General features: G+C 53.6%; 1 protein-coding gene across 1 annotated transcript in view; it reads left to right on the top strand.

The window, feature by feature from the left end:
* H3-3A (H3.3 histone A) overlaps window positions 1-22,136 on the top strand; it is a 34,813-nt gene that overhangs the window by 1,317 nt on the left and 11,360 nt on the right. The gene's annotated exons all lie outside the window — the stretch shown is intronic.

Below are 22,136 nucleotides of genomic sequence, written 5' to 3'. Positions count from 1 at the left end.
GTTTTAACTGTAATGTTGCTGCAAATGCACATAAGGGGTCTATGCTGGGGGGCAGCTATGTCAGCCATATCTCCTACACACAGCATGGAGAGGGTGTATGTGCCGATAGTAGGGATGGCACTGCTCTTGTAGGCACATTCTGCTTGCGTTAGACTTCTGACCATTTAGGTCGACAGGTTATTAGGTCGACACAAGCATTAGGTCAACATAGTCTAGGCAAAAGGTCGACATGGGTTTTTTCACTGTTTTTTTACCCGAATGTCGACACAGTCGACATGGACACAGTTTGAAGTGCATCGCATCCCCTCGCAACGCTCGCTGCGCTATTTTATTCTCACACCACGCCCTAGTGAATGGTAGGGCATGAAATACCGCCCGTCGGCTCAAAAAAAAAAAAAACAGTGAAAAACCTCATGTCGACTTTTTGGCTGTCGACCTAGACCACGTCGACCTAATGGTTGTGTCGACCTAAAGTCATGTCGACCTAGAACCGTGTCGACCTTGACCCATGTCGACCTAGAACCATGTCATAGAAACATAGAATTTGACGGCAGATAAGAACCATTTGGCCCATCCAGTCTGCCCCTTTTTTACCCTTCAGGTAATCTCAACCCTTTTTAATCCTTATTTCTTTGTAAGGATATTCATATGCCTATCCCAAGCATGTTTAAATTGTTCTACTGTCTAATGATGGGAGGCTATTCCACTTATCCACTACCCTTTCTGTGAAGTACATTTCTCCTGAACCTACCTCCCTCCAGTTTCAGTGCATGTCCTAGTGTTCTATTACTTCTTTTCCTTTAAAGAAAATTTCCCTCCTGTACTATGTTAAAACCCTTGATAGTACAGATCCCTGGGGTACTCCACTGGTAACATGTCAACCTATATCCATGTCGATCTAATGGTGTCGACCAACATGCTTGTCAACCAACATGCTGTAGACCAAATGACCGTATCCCCACTGGTCCGACATAAAGTCGTACCTGATTTCTTTTGAGCTCCCCCGGCCTCTCCCTGGGAGTCCTTACATCCGATTTGGCATTGAATGTGCCATTTTGACATGCGATTTTGGCCGATTTCACTCGATTTCTCGACTGTCGGAATCGGGCAAAATCGACCAAAATCGCACTAGTGTATGGGAGTTTTTATGCCACGTACGCACAAGCCAACTGAGCATCTGTGCTTAGCATTGCAGTTAAGTACAGATCGCTCAGCACACAGCGATACACCAGCGATGTGTCCTCAGTGATCTGTCACGCCCAGTGTTCTCTGTAGAGAGAACACTGGCGATCACTAGACATATACTGCATCCGATAGCAGTAGCGATGTGCAGTACCATACACGCGAAGCAATCCGTGCTTCATTTCTAAACAAACTAGTCAGATCGCTTAGAAATGGGGCTTTAATCGCCCTTGCTCCACGTGTATGGCCCCGGGTGACAGCAATACGCAGTCTGGACCGTCGCTTTCACCTGCAGGAAAAGACAGTGCTTTTTCCTGCTAGATCGTGGGGTTTTCCTATAAAGAATAGGCAAAACCCTGCTCAGTATACATCGCAAGGGCATCGCTTGTGTTCCGAGCGATCTGTGCTCAGCACGTCGCTCAGCATGCAGGCCAGCGTGTGTACAGGGCTTAATGTTAGTGCCTGTTACTTATTGGAAGCCAGTCTGAATGAACTCTCAGTAAAACCTGTGGTGTGTCATAGATATCCTCCCGGTGCCCAGTAATTATGGAATCCTATGCCCAACGCTGCATTGTGTTCATTGTGTGCAACCAGTCCCGTATCCTGCACAAACCTCATGTCCCATCGGGACCTTTTCCTCCAGGACTTCGCTGGTAAATGTCACCAGCTGCTCTTGCAGTTCCTTTTTATGTGTGCGAGTATTTTCACCTGCGGATCCTCATCCTACACTATGGGCCTGAGACAGACCTTACAGTAACCCGGCGCAGGTGTGTCTGCATTGCCTACACAGAAATACATTTATTTGTCACATGTAAATGTGTCCACATTGGCTCGCTCTCCCTATGTCTGCGGCTAGCTATAAGGCATCAGCCCCTTACATCTGGGCCTTTATAGCTCTGTCACGCGAGAACGCCCCTGTGCAATCCAGCGCCGCCTCTTCAGTTGTAAGCGCAGATATGACGGCTATGCATCGCCTCTAGTTACTCTCATTGCGAAACACATGCAGAGCGAGAACACGCAGATGGGCTCTGCACATGGGCGTACTCTCTGCTCTGCGTCAGCCACACTGCGGCTTACTATTTCTCTCTCCTTGAGTTCATGGCATGATTATGAAGAAGGTATAACACTATAGAGAGGTAGGGTTTGTGTATAAGGAGCATCAGGTGTCACAGGTGCTATTATTATGCTGCTCAATTCCCTCCACAATTACAGATGGTCTCTAAACTACCTGGCAGAATATGAGAATACCCAATGATAACGCAGCCACGCCACCAAGACACAAAGGGGGTTATTCTGGTTGACTCGCAAAGCTGTGAAATTTAAATGCCAGCCGCATGCCACACACACCGTGAATCTCCCCAAACGCATGCGAAGGGATGTTTTGCATAAACACCCATTCGCAGATTGCGTGCGGGGCAGAAATCGTGTGATGGTCGCTGACCATCGAATGACATCTCTAACGCTCGCAGATCTAAGACACCTCTCTGGTGTCTTAGATCTGCGGCACCCTGTACGGGAAGCGGGTGGGCAGCTTATATCCGCTGATGTCAGCTGCCCGCCCCCTGCACCCGCTTCACTGGTGAATTACCATGGGAACACCCAAGAAACGCTGAGCGTTCTAATTACGCTACCACGGCCCGCCGCACCACGCCCCCCACCCGCACTGCTGTGTGCTAGCGGCCGGCAAGTAACCAATTTGCCATGGCCTCTCACACAAAGCGGCTGCATGTGCGAAAGTTTATGCGCACGTGCAGTCGCGAAACATCGCTCCCCTGTGAGATAGCGCGCAGCGGCTAGAATGAGGGCGAGTTTACGGCGTGGCGTCTGAAACAAGCACCGCACGTACAGCTGCAATTAGCTGTTTTCTATTTGATATGATATTAGCACTTACTAATTAATCCCCTAATTTAGAGTAGCATGCAAATGACAACGCTGCTGCAATTTCATGTGTCAACCTATGGACTGCCGACCTATAGTGGTCGACCTAATGACAACTTAAGTTGTGTCGACCGTATGACCCATGCCCTCCCAAATCATTCAAGTGTCTGGAATCTGTGCCCTAGAAGGCGAGGAGGGGGCTCCGGTCAGTAGGGCCCCACATTGACCTTATTGTGGAATTATATTGACCTTGTTATTTAGCATCAATTAACGAGTATGTTTCTTTTGTTTATTGTGACCATAATCTTACCAGAATCGCTGCTTTGATTACAATGTGGTTTTAATTCAATTGTATTCAATACAAGTGCCTATTATGATATGTTTATATTGTTTCATTCCATATGAATAAAATTGAAATAGTTTTAAACCCTAAAGCGCTGTCCTAAATAATATCTATGGTACTTGCGGATTAGGGGTTACAAGCGAATTCATTTGGGAGCTGCTAATCTATACGTTTTTTACATTGTAATAGTGTAGTGTACATTTAGAAAGTAATGCATGTGCCCGATTCATACCATTGTACACTTGTACCGCTATAGGCCACTCAAACTTTGATCATACCCGCATCCTCCGATGCGGATGGTGAAAAATCGTCCCCCATAGTTTACAGCAGCCCTGGCCAACCTGTGTTCCTCCAGCTTTTTTTTTAAACCACAAATCCCAGCATGCATTGCCACTGTTTTTCTAATAGGGAATTCTAAAATTGTGGCAAGGCATGCTGGGTTGTGTAGTTTCACAACAGACAGATAGGGGGTTATTCTAGTTCATTCTTTCTGACAAAATCCTTCTTAGATGGACAAAACCATGTGCACTGCGGGTGGGGCAGATGTAACTTGTGCAGAGAGAATTAGATTTGGGTGGGGTTTTTCTTCAAAGTGAGATCTATATTGCAGTGTAAAATAAAGCAGTCAGTATTTTCCCTGCACAGAAACAAAATAACTCACCCAAATCTAATTCTATCTGCACATGTTACATCTGCCCCCCCTGCAGTGCACATGGTTTTGTCCATCTAAGAAGGATTTTGTCAGAAAGAATGAACTAGAATAAACCCCATAGAGAGCCACAGGTTGGCCCGGCCTGGTGTACAGCATTATACCACCTTGGGCCAGAAGCACCACGCTTTAAAAAGTGATAAAGTGGAGAGTGCTAAACAACCAGCCAATTAGCTCCTAACTGTCATTATTAAAACACCGCCTATAGCTTGGGACGTAGGAGATGATTGGCTGTTTTTTTATTTTTTTATTTTGAGAACATTGTAGGTTCTCCAGTCAGGAATGATTCCCACAGCGGGATACTATTCTCCAGCAAGATCGCCCGTAGCAGGCATTGGGCCCAGCTGTAATAACACATGAAAGGAGTCAAATTATAGTGATAATGCTTGATTTTATTCATTACGTTATTTATATAGCTCACACATATTGCACAGCGTTGTACAGAGAATATTGGTGGCCATTCTCATCAGTCCCTGCCCCAGTGGAGCTTACACCCAATGACCTTACCAGTGTATTTTTGGACTGTGGCAGGAAACCGGAGTACCCGGAGGAAAACCTCCACACAGTTAGTCTGGACCTTGGATGCTTTGGGTAACTTGGAAGCAGGGCCGGCGCCACCACTAGGCAAATCTAGGCATTTGCCTAGGGCGCCGGCGACTGGAGGGCGGCATTTTGCCCCCGTGCCGCGGGGTACCTGTCCTGCAGCGCTGTGTATTTAAAGCTGGCGGCGGAGGCAGCGGGGGGTCCCTGCAGTCAATAAGGAATAACGAGCGCTATCCGCCGGGCTATGCGGAAGCGCTTCTGTTGTGAAAACACTGTCCGCACGCTGATTGGCTGAGATTCAGCTAATCAGCGTGCGCCGTGCGGCCAGTGTTTTCACAACAGAAGCGCTTCCGCATAGCCCGGCGGATAGCGCTCGTTATTCCTTATTGACTGCAGGGACCCCCGCTGCCTCCGCCACCAGCTTTAAATACACAGTGCCGTAGGACAGGTACCCCCCCTCCCCCGGCACCGGGGCGCCCCCACCCCAACTCGCCTGGGGCGCTCCGGTGCCTTGTACCGGCCCTGCTTGGAAGGCGAACATGAAATGATGGAAAAAGAGAACACGGAGACTCGGGGTACCCACAGGATGATTTATAAGTAGTGATGAGCAGTGCGACGTCAGCGGCAAGCCGGATGTGCCTGTCAGGGGAGGGTGTGCGACGTCAGCGGCAGGCCGGATGTTGTCTGTCAGAGGAGGGTGTGCGACGTCAGCGGCAGGCCGGATGTGCCTGTCAGGGGAGGGTGTGCGACGTCAGCGGCAGGCCGGATGTGCCTATCAGGGGAGGGTGTGCGACGTCAGCAGCAGGCCGGATGTGCCTGTCAGTGGAGGGTGTGTGACGTCAGCAGCAGGCCGGATGTGCCTGTCAGGGGAGGGTGTGCGATGTCAGCGGCAGGCCGGATGTGCTGTCAGGGGATGGTGTGCTATGTCAGCGGCAGGCCGGATGTGCCTGTCAGGGGAGGGTGTGCGATGTCAGCAGCAGGCCGGATGTGCCTGTCAGTGGAGGGTGTGTGACGTCAGCAGCAGGCCGGATGTGCCTGTCAGGGGAGGGTGTGCGACGTCAGCAGCAGGCCGGATGTGCCTGTCAGTGGAGGGTGTGTGACGTCAGCAGCAGGCCGGATGTGCCTGTCAGTGGAGGGTGTGTGACGTCAGCAGCAGGCCGGATGTGCCTGTCAGGGGAGGGTGTGCAACGTCAGCGGCAGGCCGGATGTGCCTATCAGGGGAGGGTGTGCGACGTCAGCAGCAGGCCGGATGTGCCTGTCAGGGGAGGGTGTGCAACGTCAGCGGCAGGCCGGATGTGCCTATCAGGGGAGGGTGTGCGACATCAGCAGCAGGCCGGATTTGCCTGTCAGTGGAGGGTGTGTGACGTCAGCAGCAGGCCGGATGTGCCTGTCAGTGGAGGGTGTGCGACGTCAGCCGCAGGCCGGATGTGCCTGTCAGGGGAGGGTGTGCGACGTCAGCAGCAGGCCGGATGTGCCTGTCAGGGGAGGGTGTGTGACGTCAGCAGCAGGCCGGATGTGCCTGTCAGGGGAGGGTGTGCGACGTCAGCAGCAGGCCGGATGTGCCTGTCAGGGGAGGGTGTGCGACGTCAGCCGCAGACCGGATGTGCCTGTCAGGGGAGGGTGTGCGACGTCAGCCGCAGGCCGGATGTGCCTGTCAGGGGAGGGTGTGCGACGTCAGCAGCAGGCCGGATGTGCGACGTCAGCAGCAGGCCGGATGTGTCTGTCAGGGGAGGGTGTGCGACGTCAGCAGCAGGTCTCGCAGCCACTACGTGGACTAGTGGCAACTGCGATCAGATCAATGGGTTGAGGACAGAAACAAATGTGCAGCCGTACACAGCCATTCACACAGCGTACACTTATATTTATACACTTTATACTTAACGTTAGCAATTACTTTACATTTATGTCATTCCCCATATAGTGAATCTGAGAACAGTGGGATAGCAGGGATAAATGTTGGGACTCCCCGTATCACACTAGCAGCGAGGCAGAGGGAAATGTAGAGTCAGCAGCAGGCCGGATGTGCCTGTCAGGGGAGGGTGTGCGACGTCAGCGGCAGGCCGGATGTGCCTGTCAGGGGAGGGTGTGCGACGTCAGCGGCAGGCCGGATGTGCCTGTCAGGGGAGGGTGTGCGACGTCAGCGGCAGGCCGGATGTGCCTGTCAGGGGAGGGTGTGCGACGTCAGCAGCAGGCCGGATGTGCCTGTCAGGGGAGGGTGTGCGATGTCAGCAGCAGGCCAGATGTGCCTGTCAGTGGAGGGTGTGTGACGTCAGCAGCAGGCCGGATGTGCCTGTCAGTGGAGGGTGTGTGACGTCAGCAGCAGGCCGGATGTGCCTGTCAGGGGAGGGTGTGCGATGTCAGCGGCAGGCCGGATGTGCTGTCAGGGGATGGTGTGCTATGTCAGCGGCAGGCCGGATGTGCCTGTCAGGGGAGGGTGTGCGATGTCAGCAGCAGGCCGGATGTGCCTGTCAGTGGAGGGTGTGTGACGTCAGCAGCAGGCCGGATGTGCCTGTCAGGGGAGGGTGTGCGACGTCAGCAGCAGGCCGGATGTGCCTGTCAGTGGAGGGTGTGTGACGTCAGCAGCAGGCCGGATGTGCCTGTCAGTGGAGGGTGTGTGACGTCAGCAGCAGGCCGGATGTGCCTGTCAGGGGAGGGTGTGCAACGTCAGCGGCAGGCCGGATGTGCCTATCAGGGGAGGGTGTGCGACGTCAGCAGCAGGCCGGATGTGCCTGTCAGGGGAGGGTGTGCAACGTCAGCGGCAGGCCGGATGTGCCTATCAGGGGAGGGTGTGCGACGTCAGCAGCAGGCCGGATGTGCCTGTCAGTGGAGGGTGTGTGACGTCAGCAGCAGGCCGGATGTGCCTGTCAGTGGAGGGTGTGCGACGTCAGCCGCAGGCCGGATGTGCCTGTCAGGGGAGGGTGTGCGACGTCAGCAGCAGGCCGGATGTGCCTGTCAGGGGAGGGTGTGTGACGTCAGCAGCAGGCCGGATGTGCCTGTCAGGGGAGGGTGTGCGACGTCAGCAGCAGGCCGGATGTGCCTGTCAGGGGAGGGTGTGCGACGTCAGCCGCAGACCGGATGTGCCTGTCAGGGGAGGGTGTGCGACGTCAGCCGCAGGCCGGATGTGCCTGTCAGGGGAGGGTGTGCGACGTCAGCAGCAGGCCGGATGTGCGACGTCAGCAGCAGGCCGGATGTGTCTGTCAGGGGAGGGTGTGCGACGTCAGCAGCAGGCCTCGCAGCCACTACGTGGACTAGTGGCAACTGCGATCAGATCAATGGGTTGAGGACAGAAACAAATGTGCAGCCGTACACAGCCATTCACACAGCGTACACTTATATTTATACACTTTATACTTAACGTTAGCAATTACTTTACATTTATGTCATTCCCCATATAGTGAATCTGAGAACAGTGGGATAGCAGGGATAAATGTTGGGACTCCCCGTATCACACTAGCAGCGAGGCAGAGGGAAATGTAGAGTAAAACAATACAGATAGTTCCTGTTGAAGGCCATTGCAGGCAGCCAGCTGTTTATCTGTAGTCATACGGATTGTGACACAGCCCAAAAGCCGTCCAGCCAGTAAATGGGCGTTGATCTGTTTGTCCTGGCCACACCCGTACCTCACTGGATCCCTGTGTACTATGAGGTACTGTAATAAGGTGTAGTGGTCGGTGCATGCAGTGCACACAGTCTGTGTCATAGCATAACATATAGATCCAGCATTAGTCATGTAATAACCAATTCAGAACTAATTACCAATGTAGCAGCGTTACCAAGGAGACTGTTAATGTAGAATTTACTTTATTTTAGATAACTTTTTTTTAGTAGTGAGGCTGCTGCTATCTAGTCTCATATAATTATAGATACAGTAGGAGCCACTTCTGGTTCACTGGTGGTGACCCGAAATCATCTCCTACCCCGATTGACGGGGTCTACAATGGCGCATTTGTCCACATGTGCAAACTTCGACTGCGAGATTGCTTTGGCGATTTATATAGTCGCCGGGCTGTTTGCAGCGGGTGGTGTCGCTGGGACATGGGCGTCCCCAAGAAAACGGTGGGCGTCCCCATGCAATATACCCAAGCCCTGCCCCAGCCACCTCCTCTCACAGACATATACCCCAGCCCTGCCCCAGCCACCTCCCCCTCACACACATATACACCAAGTAGGGTTACCACCTAGTCCCTTTAATTCCGGACACATATTAATTACACAGGTTCTGTGGCTGGCTGACTTCAAGACTCTACTTCACCTGATTTTAAACTGCCACAGAACCTGTGTAATTAACATGTGTCCGGAATTAAAGGGACTAGGTGGTAACCCTAACACCAAGCCCTGCCCCAGCCACCTCCCTCTCACACACATATACCCCAGCCCTGCCCCAGCCACCTCCCTCTCACACACATATACCCAGCCCTGCCCAGCCACCTCCCTCTCACACACATATACCCAGCCCTGCCCCAGCCACCGCCCTCTCACACACATATACCCAGCCCTGCTCAAGCCACCTCCCTCTCACACAAATACACCAAGCCCTGCCCCAGCCACCTCCCTCTCACACACATATACCCAGCCCTGCCACAGCTATCTCCCTCTCACACACATATACACCAAGCCCTGCACCAGCCACCTCCCCCTCACACACATATACCCAGCCCTGCCCCAGCCACCTCCCTCTCACACACATATACCCAGCCCTGCCCCAGCCACCTCCCTCTCACACAGTGACACACACACACATATACCCCAGCCACCTCCCCCTCACACACATATACCCCAGCCCTGCCCCACCCACCTCCCTCTCACACACACATATACCCAGTGCTGCCTCAGCCACCTCCCTCTCACACACATATACCCAGTGCTGCCCCAGCCACCTACCCCTCAAACACATATACACCAGCCCTGCCCCAGCCACCTCCCTCTCACACACATATACCCCAGCCCTGCTCCAGCCACCTCCCTCTCACACACATATACCCAGCCCTGCCCTAGCCACCTCCCTCTCACACACATATACCCCAGCCCTGCCCCAGCCACCTCCCACTTACACACATATACACCAAGCCCTGCACCAGCCACTTTCCCCTCATACACATATACCCAGCCCTGCCCCAGCCACCTCCCTCTCACACACATATACCCCAGCCCTGCTCCAGCCACCTCCCCCTCACACACATATACCCAGCCCTGCCCCAGCCACCTCCCTCTCACACACATATACCCCAGCCCTGCCCCAGCCACCTCCCTCTCACACACATATACCCAGCCCTGCACCAGCCACCTCCCTCTCACACACATACACCCCAGCCCTGCCCCAGCTATCTCCCTCTCACACACATATACACCCAGCCCTGCCCCAGCCACCACACTCACAAATACCCAGCTCTGCCCCAGCCACCTCCCTCTCACACACATATACCCCAGCCCTGCCCCAGCCACCTCCCTCTCACACACATATACCCCAGCTCTGCCCCAGCTACCTCCCCCTCACACACATATATACCCCAGCTCTGCCCCAACCACCTCCCTCTCATACACATATACCCCAGCCCTGCCGCAGTCACCACACACACAAATACCCAGCTCTGCCCCAGCCACCTCCCCCTCACACACACATACCCAGCCCTGCCCCAGCCACCTCCCCCCTCACACACATATATACCCCAGCTCTGCCCCAGCTACCTCCCTCTCATACACATACACACAGCCCTGCCCCAGCCACCTCCCTCTCACACACATATACCCAGCCCTGCCCCAGCCACCTCCCTCTCGCACACACATATACCCCAGCCACCTCCCCCTCACACACATATACCCCAGCCCTGCCTCATCCACATCCCTGTCACACACATATACCCAGTGCTGCCCCAGCCACCTCCCTCTTACACACATATACCCATCCCTGCTCCAGCCACCTGCCCCTCAAACACATATACCCAGCCCTGCCCCAGCCACCTCCCACTTACACACATATACAGCAGCCCTGCCCCAGCCACCTCCCACTCACACACATATACCCCAGCCCTGCCCCAGCCACCTCCCTCTCTCACACATATACCCCATCCCTGTCCCATCCACCTCCCTCTCACACACACATATACCCATCCCTGCCCCATCCACCTCCCTTTCTCACACATATACCCCATCCCTGCCCCATCCACCTCCCTCTCTCACTCATATACCCCAGCCCTGCCCCAGCCACCTCCCTCTCACACACATATACCCAGCCCTGCCCAGCCACCTCCCTCTCACACATATATACCCCAGCCCTGCCCCAGCCACCTCCCTCTCACACACATATACCCCAGCCCTGCCCCAGCCACCTCCCTCTCACACACATATACCCAGCCCTGCCCAGCCACCTTCCTCTCACACATATATACCCCAGCCCTGCCCCAGCCACCTCCCTCTCACACACATATACCCCAGCCCTGCCCCAGCCACCTCCCCCTCACACAAATACCAAGCCCTGCCCCAGCCACCTTCCCATCACACACACACATACCCCAACCACCTCCCTCTCACACCCAAATACCCAGCCCTCCCGAGTGACCTCACACAGATATTCCCAGCCCTGCCCCAGCTACCTCCCTCTCACACACATATACCCCAGCCACCTGCCCCTCAAACACATATACCCAGCCCTGCCCCAGCCACCTCCCACTTACACACATATACACCAGCCCTGCCCCAGCCACCTCCCACTTACACACATATACCTCATCCCTGCCCCATCCACCTCCCACTCACACACATATACCCCAGGCCTGCCCCAGCCACCTCCCCCTCTCACACATATACCCCATCCCTGTCCCATCCACCTCCCTCTCTCTCACACACACACACACACACACACACACACACACACACACACACACACACACACACACACACACATACCCCTCCCTGCCCCATCCACCTCCCTTTCTCACACATATACCCCAGCCCTGCCCAGCCACCTCTCTCTCACACACATATACCCAGCCCTGCCCAGCCACCTCCCTCTCACACATATATACCCCAGCCCTGCCCCAGCCACCTCCCTCTCACACACATATACCCCAGCCCTGCCCCAGCCACCTCCCCCTCACACAAATACCAAGCCCTGCCCCAGCCACCTTCCCATCACACACACACATACCCCAACCACCTCCCTCTCACACCCAAATACCCAGCCCTCCCGAGTGACCTCACACTCACACAGATATTCCCAGCCCTGCCCCAGCTACCTCCCTCTCACACACATATACCCCAGCCACCTGCCCCTCAAACACATATACCCAGCCCTGCCCCAGCCACCTCCCACTTACACACATATACACCAGCCCTGCCCCAGCCACCTCCCACTTACACACATATACCTCATCCCTGCCCCATCCACCTCCCACTCACACACATATACCCCAGGCCTGCCCAAGCCACCTCCCCCTCTCACACATATACCCCATCCCTGTCCCATCCACCTCCCTCTCTCTCACACACACACACACACACACACACACACACACACACACACACACACACACACACACATACCCCTCCCTGCCCCATCCACCTCCCTTTCTCACACATATACCCCAGCCCTGCCCAGCCACCTCTCTCTCACACACACATATACCGAGTGCTGCCCCAGCCACCTCCCTCTCACACACATACACTCAGCCATGCCCCAGCCACCTCCCTCTCATACACATATACCCCAGCCACCTGACCCTCAAACACATATACCCAGCCCTGCCCCAGCCACCTCCCACTTACACACATACACACCAGCCCTGCCCCTGCTACCTCCCACTTAAACACATATACCCCAGCCCTGCCCCAGCCACCTCCCTCTCACACACATATACACCAGCCCTGCCCCAGCCACCTCCCTCTCACACACATATACCCAGCCCTGCCCAGCCACCTCCCTCTCACACATATATACCCCAGCCCTGCCCCAGCCACCTCCCTCTCACACACATATACCCCAGCCCTGCCCCAGCCACCTCCCCCTCACACAAATACCCAGCCCTGCCCCAGCCACCTTCCCATCACACACACACATACCCCAACCACCTCCCTCTCACACCCAAATACCCAGCCCTCCCGAGTGACCTCACACTCACACAGATATTCCCAGCCCTGCTCCAGCTACCTCCCTCTCACACACATATACCCCAGCCACCTGCCCCTCAAACACATATACCCAGCACTGCCCCAGCCACCTCCCACTTACACACATATACACCAGCCCTGCCCCAGCCACCTCCCACTTACACACATATACCTCATCCCTGCGCCATCCACCTCCCACTCACACACATATACCCCAGCCCTGCCCCAGCCACCTCCCTCTCACACACATATACAAAGCCCTGCCCAGCCACCTCCCTCTCACACATATATACCCCAGCCCTGCCCCAGCCACCTCCCTCTCACACACATATACCCCAGCCCTGCCCCAGCCACCTCCCCCTAACACAAATACCCAGCCCTGCCCCAGCCACCTTCCCATCACACACACACACATACCCCAACCACCTCCCTCTCACACCCAAATATCCAGCCCTCCCGAGTGACCTCACAATTTACACAGATATTCCCAGCCCTGCCCCAGCTACCTCCCTCTCACACACATATACCCCAGCCACCTGCCCCTCAAACACATATACCCAGCCCTGCCCCAGCCACCTCCCACTTACACACATATACACCAGCCCTGCCCCAGCCACCTCCCACTTACACACATATACCTCATCCCTGCCCCATCCACCTCCCACTCACACACATATACCCCAGGCCTGCCCCAGCCACCTCCCCCTTTCACACATTTACCCCATCCCTGTCCCATCCACCTCCCTCTCTCACACACACACACACACACACACACACACACACACACACACACACACACACATATACCCCTCCCTGCCCCATCCACCTCCCTTTCTCACACATATACCCCAGCCCTGCCCAGCCACCTCTCTCTCACACACATATATTGAGTGCTGCCCCAGCCACCTCCCTCTCACACACATACACTCAGCCATGCCCCAGCCACCTCCCTCTCATACACATATACCCCAGCCACCTGACCCTCAAACACATATACCCAGCCCTGCCCCAGCCACCTCCCACTTACACACATATACACCAGCCCTGCCCCAGCCACCTCCCACTTACACACATATACCCCAGCCCTGCCCCAGCCACCTCCCTCTCACACACATATACACCAGCCCTGCCCCAGCCACCTCCCACTCACACACACATATACCCCAGCCCTGCCCCAGCCACCTCCCTCTCACACACATATACCCAGCCCTGCCCCAGCCACCTCCCTCTCACATACATATACCCATCCCTGCCTCATCCACCTCCCTCTCACACACCTATTCCCCAGCCCTGCCCCAGCCACCCCCCCTCACACAAATACCCAGCCCTGCCCCAGCCACTTTCCCCTCACACACACACATATACCCATCCCTGCCTCATCCACCTCCCTCTCACACACATATACCCAGCCCTGCCCCAGACACCTCCCTGTCACACACATATACCGAGTGCTGCCCCAGTCACCTCCCTCTCACACACATATACACCAGCCACCTCCATCTCACACACATATACACCAGCCACCTCGATCTCACACACATATACACCAGCCAACTCCCTCTCACACCTTTACACCAGCTTCCTATCTTAAAGGGAGGTTTAGGCACTTAGAAGTGGGCGGAATTAAGATTTGGCTGTATGATGGGGGGGGGGGGGGGGAGGGGGGGAGGGTGTGTGTGTGTTGGATTTGGGTGGCAGGGTACAGGGCAGTGTCGGAACTTATGAGTGGTAGGCCCAGGTGCAAAACTACATTTGTGGGCCCTCCACTTCCACTCCAACCCAACTTCAGAATATGCCAGACAGCACGGGGTGGTAGAAGTGGGCCGCTTAGTACTCAGGGGCCCTGGTGCAATGCACCTGCTGCACCAATGGTAGTTCCACTGGTACAGGGGTAAGGATTAGGAACTAGCGGGTAAGATAAGGGTCACACTGTGGGTGGGTCTGGGGGTTATGATTAGGGTAGGGTAAGTATACTAACCTGACCACTGTCAGGTTCTCTCCTTTGGGATGCCGGCATCCCCACCACTGGTCATCTGTATGGAGAAGCCCCCAATCTCTTACACATATATTCTACTCCACTTGCCTCTGTTATCTGTTATGCAACTCCTGGAAAGTTCCACTCTTCTATCCCCCAGTCCAAACTGCAGCCAGTAGTGGGGCGTTGGTCACTTGCAGTCGGCATTTGAAGCGATGCTGTGAAGCCCGCGAAGGGACGCGTTTACCTGTGAAGGTATCCGCGTCCCCTCGCGGGGCTCGCCACGCTTTGGGCTCGGTGGCTCGCTGCGCTCGCCACACTATTCTATTCTCAACTCCACGCCGACGTGGATAGTAGGGGAATGAAAAGGTCGTAGGACGCGAACCGACGCCCCTCGCGGGCTTGCTGCGCTCGCCACGCTTCGGGTTCACGTTGATCGTGGGGTGGCGTTAACAATTGTGGGGCCTCTGTGGGCCATTTAACATTGTTTCCTATGGAAAAATCGGGTCAATTGAGGCATTGAACATGAAAATCGGGTCAATTGAGACATTTAACATGGTTCCCTATGGGAAATCGTGGGCATCGCGTCGGTCGCGTCGCACCCGATTTTTAGTGCATTCAATGGCCGGGATGCCCGCGATTTTTTTACCTGCGATGCCCACGATCAAAATTGTGGGCGCCGTGCTAGGTAAAGAGTACCAGTAGTAGTAGTGTGTGTATAGAGGTGTGTATATGACAGATAGTATTAGTGTGTGTATAGAGGGCAGTTACTAACTGCCCTCTATACACACACTAATACTAACTGCCCTGCACACACTATTACTAACTGCCAGTTAGTAATATAGGCCCTTATTCTGGTTGGTGCGGCCGGAGCCGCACACGGTGCTCCGGCCGCACAAACCAATCCCCGCCCACGAGACGGATCGCCACGGCCGTCCGTACACGGACGGCTGGCGATCCGCATAAAAATGGTGGGGCGTACGCCTCCACCATGGTGGGAGCTGCCCCCTGCATTCGATGGTCGTCGACCATCGAAGGCAGGGCCGCACGCCACAGCAGCTCCCGCAAGCTGAGACCACACGGACAATCGTCCGTGTGATAGCTTGTATGGGGGCTGAGAGCTGACATCCGGCGACGTCAGCTTTCCGCCCCCATCAGTGGCGTCATACCCTGATTAGCATGCATACGCCCCGCGTTTGCATGGGAACGCCCATGAAACGCGGGGCGTATACATAGGGAAATGAGGGTATGAAGCCCCTCACGCCCCTATACGCCCCCTTTGCGGCGGACGAAATACGTCTGCGGCGAATGGGGCTGCACATGCGCAGATTGACCTCTGCGCATGTGCAGACTAAAAACATCGGCGGTACGGCCGCACGCGGGCCGTACCGTCCGATTCAGAATAAGGGCCATAGTGTGTACAGGGCAGTTAGTATTAGTGTGTGTATATAGGGCAGTTAGTAATAGAGTGTGTGCATGGCAGTTAGTATTAGTGTGTGTGTATATAGGGCAGTTAGTAATAGAGTGTATATAGGGCAGTTAGTATTAGTGTGTGTATATAGGCCAGTTAATAGTAGTGTGTATATATAGGCAGTTAGCAGTAGTGTAGTAGTAGTAGTATTAGTGTGTATATACTATATACACACTACTAACTGCATTTTATACACACACTACTAACTGCCTACCACACAAACACTAATACTAACTGGATTCAGTATGAAATCCCGGCGGTCGGGATCCCGGCATTCAAAATCTCGATGCCGGAATCCCGACCGCCGAAATCCCGACCGCCGAAATCCCGACAAGGGGGGGACGTGGATCGCCCCCCCTTGCGGGCTCGCTGCGCTCGCCACGCAGTGGGCCCGGTGCCTCGCTACGCTAATTTATTCTCCCTCCAGGGGTGTCGTGGACACCCACGGAGAGAAAAAGTGTCGGGATTTCGGTGGTCGGGATTTCGGCGTCGGGATTCTGAACGCCGGGATCCCGAGCGCCGGGATTTTAACTGCATCCCTACTAACTATCCTATATACTAATACCCCATTCACACCAGAAATGCAGGGACAAACCCGGGAATTCAGTTCCCGGGACAAGCAGGGACATTCCCTGGTTTGGACCCATTCACACCAGAAATGTCCCTGCATTTTCTGGTGTGAGAAGGGGGCGGGAAGGAGGCCGGCAGGAGGTGGGGAGGAGGCGGACAGTCGGCGGGATGGCGGCGGAGGTGGGGAGAATACTCACCCCGGTTGCTGGTCCTCCGTGCAGGCCAGGGATCCACACAGGCGGCGGCGCATATGACGGGACAGGCGGCGGATGAAGATGACGCAGCTCTCCGGCGTCCTCACTGCCGCCGGAGAGCTGCGTCATCATCATCCACTGGCTGTCCTGTCATTTGCGCCCGCCGCCTGCATTAATTCCCGTCGGACAGGACACGGAGGACACGGCAACCCGGGTAAGTATACCCTGTACCTTTCACACCAGCCAGGTCCCCGGGTTGAACCCGGGAACAACCGGGTTCAACCCGGGAACCTTTCACACCAGCACTAGTACCGGGTTGTTCCCGGACTCAACCCGGGAATTTAGGCTGGTGTGAATGGGGTATAAGGGTTCTCAAACTCGATCCTCGGGACCCCAAACAGTTCACGGTTTTCAGGTCACCCAGCAGGTGCACAGGTGCATTCATTACCCATTAACACATTTTAAAAGATCCACAGGTGGAGCTAATTATTTTACTTGTGATTCTCTGAGGAGACCCGCAAAACATGTGTGGGGGTTCCGAGGACCGAGTTTGAGAACCTGTGCTATATACTATACTAGTGACCCGCCCCTGCTTCGCACAGATACATTTTTTATAGTAATGGTGATGTTTGTAAATAAAGAATAAAGGTGCCCACACACTAGAACGATTTTTGGGCCGATTGGCCGATTTTCGATAAATCGATCGATATATCGGCCGATATTTACCGATAATCGGTCAAAAATCGGTTGAAAATCGGCCGATGCTCGCTCCCGTGGATCTTTTGCTAAATCTTCTGATCTTACGTGCTGCACAAAAGATCAGAAGATTTAACAAAAGATCCATAGGAACGCACAGGGGATCTTAAGAAAAATCTTTGGTAAAGATGTGCGCTTGCCTGAATTCTTTTGTCCAGGTCGGACAAAAGATTTGAAGGCTAATTTATGCGCACATCTTAAGATCGCAGATCTTTCTAGTGTGTGGGCACCTTAAGAAATGAGTGACATCAAATTCTTTGTAGACCACATTTATCATTTTTTTTCCTTTGGATGTGAGTACAACATTTTTGGTTCTTTTAATTTAATACGCAGAAGGGCCACATAAAGTTGACGGTGGGAAAAACATTCCCCACTAAGATCAACTCCAGCTACATTAGGGGGCTGCAAATTGGCAGCCCGAGCGATTATCGAATGTGCACGGTACTGCAGAGGCTGCTGCTGCTGAGTCCGAGATGCCCCTTACAGAGAGACTCCCAGGCTTCATCTGCTCCAAAACTGTTCTAAAGCTCAATTTTTCACTAAGGGTGCATGGCCACGCCTCCCAATATCAGGCCACGCCCCCAAAATGATACCAGGGCTCGGACAGCCTCCCACCAGCACTGCTTGCTGTGTAAATGGATGGGTGTCCCAGCTGTGAGGTTTCCAGCCACTTCATTTGCATAGTGCATGCTGATTGGTTGTTTAAGATAAACTCAGTTTGCTCGGCTCCCAGACGGGATAGGGCGATGGTGAATATACGTAAACCTTCCAGGGGAAAGTAGGACAGTACCAGTGTGTACATAAATCCAGGGGTTAAAGCGGGGGAAACGTGGTGGAACTGAGGGCCCAATTCAGGCACGCTTGCTAGGCTGCAGATATTCGCTGCCTAGTGAGCAGGTTTACTCCCCCGCCAAATGCACGCCTCCTCGCTGGCCGGATCCCCCTCAGTACGCTTACACATGCGCTCGCATGCACCCCAGACAGAGAGAAAATCATTTGATGGTTTCTCACCATGTTTTTAAGATAAACTCTTTCTGACAAATTCGGGGGCGGGCGCTGACGTCATGTGACATTATCCCCCCCGCCCGAGCAGGCAGGGACACGACTGCATTCCGACAGCCTGCCGAGCAGTTCTATGGGCAAGCCCACGAAACGCTGAGTGCCCACCCTGTTAATCAGGCAGTGAGTGCCCCTGGGAATGAAAAATTCACCAATGGCGCTTGTTGCAGGGTTTTGCAAATGCGCTTTATTGCGCATGTGCAAGCGAAGACCTCCACCATCGGGGGGGGGGGCACGGACAATTTTGGATCCGTGCGAACCGTCTGAATTGGGCCCTGAGTTCCACCACTTTGGCTCAGCACAGCAATTGCAGCAGAAAAGCAAACATCCCTGAAAACAGCACTGGCCCTGACTCCGCCTAATAGGGGAGGGGCCAGGGAGGGAACTGTATACGGTCTGCGCTCTACAGCCACAATCACCTGGGTGACCAGTAATGGTTGGACGCGTCTAGTTAACGCCTAAAAATGGTCGGCAGTGGCTAGATCGTAGTAGTCTGTATATATTTGTGTAGTGTGTCTAGACATACACAATAGTAACAACACAGGGGCGTAACTATAGCACCGCAGCCCCCGCGACCGCGGGGGGGGGGGGGGGGGGGCGCTGTGCATGTGCGGGCGCTGGGGGCTGCAGTGCTATAGTTACACCCCTCCGCCATCCCCCACAGTCTTTACCTGTCAGTCTTCAGTACGCGCTGGTCCCGGCTCCCTTCTTCTGCTATGAGGACCACAACAAAATGTCCGTCCCCATGTAGCAGAAAGTTCTCTGAAACTGTCTGCTGCATGGGGGCAGACATTTTGTGGTGGTCCTCAGCAGAAGAAGGGAGCCGGGACCAGCGCGTACTGAGCGTAGGTAAGACTGCGGGGGATGGGGGGGATTGAATGGGCGGCGAGGTGGGGGTTGGTGCGGCGGGGCAGGCGAGGGTTGGTGCGGCGGGGCGGGCGGGGGTTGGTGCGGCGGGGTGCGTGGGTGGGCGCGCCCTCCCTTTAACGGCGGGGGGGCGCCCAAAAGCTAGTTACGCCACTGTAACAACAGTGTGTATTGCTGCATGTGTGTAGCATGTATATATTGTGTAGTGTGTATACATACGCACAGTAGTAAGAGCAGTGTGCTGCTGCATGTGTGTAGTGTGTATATATTGTGTAGTGTGTGTATTCATACACAGTAGTATCAGTAGTATGCTGCTGCATGTGTGTAGTGTGTATGTATTGTGTAGTGTGTATACGTACACACAGTAGTAAGAGCAGTGTGCTTTTGCATGTGTGTAGTGTGTATATATTTGTGTAGTGTGTGTAGACATACACAATAGTAACAGTAGTGTGCTGCTGCATGTGTGTAGTGTGTATATATTGTGTAGTGTGTGTAGACATACATTATAGTAACAACAGTAGTAAGAGCAGTGTGCTGTTGCATGTGTGTAGTGTGTATATATTTGTGTAGTGTGTGTAGACATGCACAATAGTAACAGTAGTGTGCTGCTGCATTTGTGTAGTGTGTATATATTGTGTAGTGTGTGTCTACATACACAGTAGTAGTGTGCTGCTGCATGTGTGTAGTGTGTGTATATATTGTGTAGAGTGTGTGTACACACAGTAGTAAGAGCAGTGTGCTGTTGCATGTGTGTAGTGTGTATATATTTGTGTAGTGTGTGTAGACATACACAATAGGGTACTTGTGTACTAGCACGGTGCCCACGATATTTGGTTGCACGACATATAATCGCATTGCATTGCATGCCATACACCCGATGCACTGCGATTTAAAATTGTATAAGCCCCCTATGCGATGTTTAATTGTATAAGCACCCTAATGGGGGCTTTCAATGTTAAATGGACACCCACGCCACCCCCACTATGAACGTGAACCCGAAGCATGGCGAGTGCAGCGGTATGCGTCCTACGACCTTTTCATACCCCCACTATCCACGTCGGCGTGGAGTTGATTTTATATAGTGTAGCAAGCCACCGAGCCCGAAGCGTGGCGAGCGCAGCGAGCCCCGCAAGGGGATGCGTATTACTTTACATGTATTCCGCGTCCGCTCGCCACGCTTCGGGCACGGTGGCTCGCCACACTATATAATCGGGTTGGGATCATTTGGTCTATTGCATTATGGTAGAAAGTCATTAGGTCGAATCCATTAGGTCGACATGCTAAAAGGTCGACATGACTCTAGGTCGACATGGAAAAAAGGTCGACATGATTCTAGGTCGAAAGGTCATTAGTTCGACAGGTCATTAGTTCGACAAGGTCATTAGTTCGACATTGTCTATGTCGACATTCACAAGGTCGACATGGGGTTTTTCACTGTTTTTTACCTGAATGTCAACACAGTCGGCATGGACACAGTTTAAAGTGCACTGCATCCCCTCGCATCGCTCGCTGCGCTCGCTATGCGTCGGGCACGGTGCCTCGCTACGCTCGGCACACTATTTTATTCTCCCACCACGCCCTGGTGGATGGTAGGGCATGAAATACCGCCTGTTGGCACATGTTGGCTCAGAAAACAGTGAAAAACTCCATGTCGACCTTGTGAATGTCGACATAGACAATGTCGAACTAATGACCTTGTCGAACTAATGACCTGTCGAACTAATGACCTTTCGAATTAGAATCATGTCGACCTTTTCCCATGTCGACCTAGAGTCATGTCGACCTTTTAGCATGTCGACCTAATGGATTCGACCTAATGACTGTCGACCATAATGCAGTAGACCAAATGACCGCATCCCATATAATCAACTCCACGCTGACGTGGATAGTGGGGGTATGAAAAGGTCGTAGGACGCGTACCGCCACGCTTCGGGTTCACGTTCATAGTGGGGGTGGCGTGGGGGTGCATTTAACATTGTAAGCCCCCATTAGGGTGCTTATACAATTTTAATTCGCATACCATTGTATATGCGATACAATGGCATACAATGCCATACAATTCGATGTTATACTATTTTAAATTGTATACCAACGGCTGCCATCGCATCGCATGCCTTATGGTCGGCGATGCGATGGGCGCCGTGCTAGTACACAAGTACCCACAATAGTAACAGTAGTGTGCTGCTGCATGTGTGTACATATTGTGTAGACATACATAATAGTAACAACAGTGTTCTGCTGCATGTGTGTAGTGTGTATATATTGTGTAGTGTGTGTCTACATACACAGTAGTAGTGTGCTACTGCATGTGTGTAGTTTGTGTACACACAGTAGTAATAGTAGTGTGTTGCTGCATGTGTGTAGTGTGTGTGTGTGTATATATATATATTGTGTAGAGTGTGTGTACAATACACACACAGTAGTAATAGTAGTGTGCTGCTGCATGTGTATATATTGTGTAGAGTGTGTGTACACACACAGTAGTA

Source organism: Crinia signifera, chromosome 3, assembly GCF_055691185.1.
Source record: "Crinia signifera chromosome 3, ASM5569118v1, whole genome shotgun sequence".
NCBI lineage: Eukaryota > Metazoa > Chordata > Amphibia > Anura > Myobatrachidae > Crinia > Crinia signifera.
The sequence above is the reverse complement of the archived record's forward strand: the minus strand, read 5'-3'. Positions and strand labels throughout refer to the sequence as shown.